The 3,693-nt window shown below is 42.0% G+C and overlaps 1 protein-coding gene across 2 annotated transcripts in view; it reads right to left on the bottom strand.

The window, feature by feature from the left end:
* The window catches only part of LOC147800575 (E3 ubiquitin-protein ligase SIAH1-like), a 97,163-nt gene that overhangs the window by 19,180 nt on the left and 74,290 nt on the right, over nucleotides 1-3,693 (bottom strand). The window contains exon 1 of one of the 2 annotated variants that reach the window (XM_087138188.1): nucleotides 1,026-1,144. The exons of the other annotated variant lie outside the window; for it this stretch is intronic. The gene's annotated coding sequence lies outside the window, so the exon portion shown is untranslated. Of the gene's footprint in view, nucleotides 1-1,025; nucleotides 1,145-3,693 lie in introns of those variants that run through there. 2 annotated transcript variants of the gene reach the window in all.

The raw sequence follows: 3,693 nt of genomic DNA on the forward strand, positions 1-3,693 counted from the left end.
ACAATTTGTTCCCCTCTAGCTTTGTTCACTATACTCATTCGGGGGTGCTAAAATCAACATGGCGACGGAGCGGGAAATTGGCTTATTGCTGTCCCTGGGGTTCCCTAAACTACATGTATATTCCAGGTGCAAAATTATTCCAATAAAATGCATTTGACATGTTGACATATCTGAAGAATTTAGCACCGGTAACAACATGCATAAACGAGTGAGGGCGCTGTTCATTTGGGAACTCATTTTCTTGAGAAAGGAAACTGTGCTTGAAGTTTCTTTTTCCGCACACTCTTAACTCCTCTATTTAATTTCCAATTTCAAAATTTTTGAAATTCCAGTGAAACCAGCACTTAATTCATAAAAATGTGGCACGAATAAGAACACAGGTTTTGGGAAAATATGAATTTTGAACTTTTCAGTCAAAATCCACTCATTTCTGTGTACAAAAAAATCAGTTTGCTCTACAATATACATGTACAAAAAATCCCCCAAAATGTCAGAATATCCCGACTTCACATCAATTTTTTATTGCTTTGCAGAGTCCGACATATCCAATGGAATCCAAACTTATTTATGTACAATGCATGACATGTATGAAAAACTTTTCTCTGAAAGATTACTTCAAAAAGAAAACAGAAAAAAAAGTTGACAAATTTAAGAGCCTTCCCAGCACTGGTCTCACATTGGCTAAAAATGAGACAAATTGTAACACAGCATAAAAACACTATAAATAAACGAATTTACTTAGATCTTAAGCAGCCGGACAACAGTGGCGCCAACCGTGCAGGCTGCTCATGAACATTGAATGGGTATTTTTAATGTGCTCAGCTTTGGCTTTACCAAGAAATGAGCACACGACATACTGTCATATGACTGTAGGCATGTACGGGGTACATGTACTGTACATGTACGTGAGATCACAAACACAATCCGACAATGGTCCCGTTCGTACAATGTGACTCGTTTCTTGCTGTATTCCCGTTTTCTGTGATTTCTGTGGGATGAATTATCTTCTAGCGTTGGTTACTTACGGAAAGACTTGCAGTCGATTAGCAGTTTTGAAACAGAGAAGCCTAGAGTCATGGAAACAAACTTCTCATACGGAAGAAGAAAGAGCCTGTCCTTCGACACAGCTAGCTAGCTCGGACCATCACCATCGTATAGCACGCAAAGTACGTATGGTGTTACCAGCGACAGCGTGCTGTGGGGTTTTAGTGTGTGTTATTCTTTGCCGCGAACCAGCTAGGTATTAGCATGGAGTTTAGGAAGTGGACGTCTCGTCTGCGACTGAGCCGAGGGTTGGGGCGGGGTGTACGAGCAAAGGGGAGGGATGCGTTGTGTCACTCATTTGAACCATGGCGGTTACTCATCTGCTAAAGGAGGTTAGAAAATCAGGGGTCCAGAATGACCTTCATTGTCTATCCTAATGTCTCAAGTTTGCCTTCTCTACATCTACATAAGGGGGGGGGTGGGGTCAACCCCCGGCTCCACTCGTTGCCTAAGGATGAAAACCCCTCAAGGGTCTTATTTTGCGTGTACGGTTAAAGACAAAATAAAGAGATTAAATGGCTTCACTAAAGGCGACAACTGCACGTAGAAACCCCAAATAACACCCCCGCCCAGTAAATAATCCTGAATCTGCTGCTGTACGAGGAAAAAATCTATGCAGCGACTGCAGTCAATCGAAACCTTTGCTCCTGTGGGCAACGGTCTTTCACTTTTCGAGCGCCCAACACATGGACGCCTCCCCCCCTCCCCCGAAAATATAGTGGGGGGCCGGCCCCCTCAAAAAGCTCTGTAATTTGCATTCTCAGAGGGGAAGTTTCAGAGTGAACAGTATTTGTAGCAGTGTGTAATAATTCTACTTAGATCACATTGGAAAATGGAAATCTTAGTATTTACTTTCAATCAGGATTTTTCTATTCCTGTCCCTCCCGCGCCCAATAACAACGACGAGTCCCACGGCATTTCGTACAGTACGCAAACACTAAGCCGCATCGCAAGCCGTGTCCGAAACAGGCTTCCGGGGCTCACGGCTAAGTCTATTTTGTCGGTGACTCAACGTATTTCCAATGGAGCGAAGCCATAGACCTAACTCTGGACAACAGATTCGGATGCAGCTGGTCGCCTTGTCTACACTATTTTAATTTCTTCCTATTATTTCCACCCTCCTGAGGCTCCACTACAGTTTCCACGTAGAATAAATTTTAAATAAATTTTAAATAAATCTTTTTTTAAGCTGCCGTTTTCTATATAGGGCTTTTAATAAAGAAACAGCGATATAAAAACCTGTTACTACTTTGGTAAGTTATTTAAAAATTTGGAAGCGACGTACTACAGTAGATGTGCAACGTACGGCTACGTACTTTATGGACTGCCCCATACATGTACGTATGGAAGGCTCGGGCCAATTTCGAATATAGTGCTGCTTAAGCGAAAAATTTGTTTTAAAAGCGTGAAAAAACCTTACCTGACAATTCAGGTTAGGCCTACCAGCCTTCTTATGTTTTGGAGTGGTATTTACCTGTCTTTTGGTTAGCATGACAATCACATAGAGTTTGAGCTGGCAACCTTTGTTTGTTAAATTAAACAAGTTTTTTTTTCGTGCTTAAGCAAATTCTGCGCTTAAGCAGCTCTATGAAATTGGCCTGAGCTCAGGAGATCATACTTGACGCGAAAGCAAACACAAACGCAAAATTGCTGTGACGTCAGATCAAATGTTTGCGTTCTCAAAAGTTGAGCACATATCAACTCCAGCGAAATTTTGCCGTACATCTTTCGTGGCGTCAAATTCGCTTCGCTGTTACATTCGCCTGTAGCATGAACTGGATTTAAGGCTTCCAACTGGGCCTGGGACTCAAGTGGAAGTAGCGCCCTCAATTCCTCTGACGATTTTGCGTGAATCACATTGATCTCCAATGGAGATCGATGGTGAATAGAATTCGTGGGAAAATGATTAAGTGAGAAAATATCCAAACAGAAGTGTCCATATTTATGACGGAAATTTTGCAATGCTCTCGAAAAGCAAGTCACCGAAGACCTGCCAGTATGAAATCAACACTTCAGAATAATCCCATCGATCATGACGATTTTATGACACCGCTCGGCTGAAAGCAACTGTTGATGATCTGGACTTGAAAAAAACGTCCCTCCAAAGCCTCCGTATGAAATCGTGGTTTATTTATTTTCCGCGCATTTCCCGTGGGTAACCATAGAGCCTTACACGTATGGCGTGCAATCTGACAAATAGTCTGTGTTGCACCCGGCTGTACGTACCAAGGTTACTTTTAGTTTTCAGAGCCTCCCGTGTCGTGATATGCTTGAGCTAATTTTTGAAGCGACTTTTCGTATTTCTTTCGATAGTACCTGCAAGGCTTCTTCAGAACAACATGCCTCTCCTAAAATTACCATTTTTGTAATTTTTTGAAAAGTAAAAGCACACCTAACCCCCAGAAGTGCGGGGTTCATCGTCCGCCCCTTGGGAGGAGCGCAGCGGATGACGGGTACAGTACGTGATGACTCCAGTCCTTTGATCCTATCATACCTATTCTTTTATCGGTTATCAGTGATTTAGTTTTGAAATTTGGTCACCAAAACCCAAACTTGAACATTCTTCATTAATTTTCTTTAAATGGAATATATTCAAGAAATTGTTGTTTTGGGAGATAAGGTGCCCCATATTATATGGGGTCAATCAGT

Source organism: Acanthaster planci, linkage group LG01 (genome assembly GCF_054643075.1).
Source record: "Acanthaster planci isolate LZ-2023a linkage group LG01, COTS_SCS, whole genome shotgun sequence".
Taxonomy (NCBI): Eukaryota; Metazoa; Echinodermata; class Asteroidea; order Valvatida; family Acanthasteridae; genus Acanthaster; species Acanthaster planci.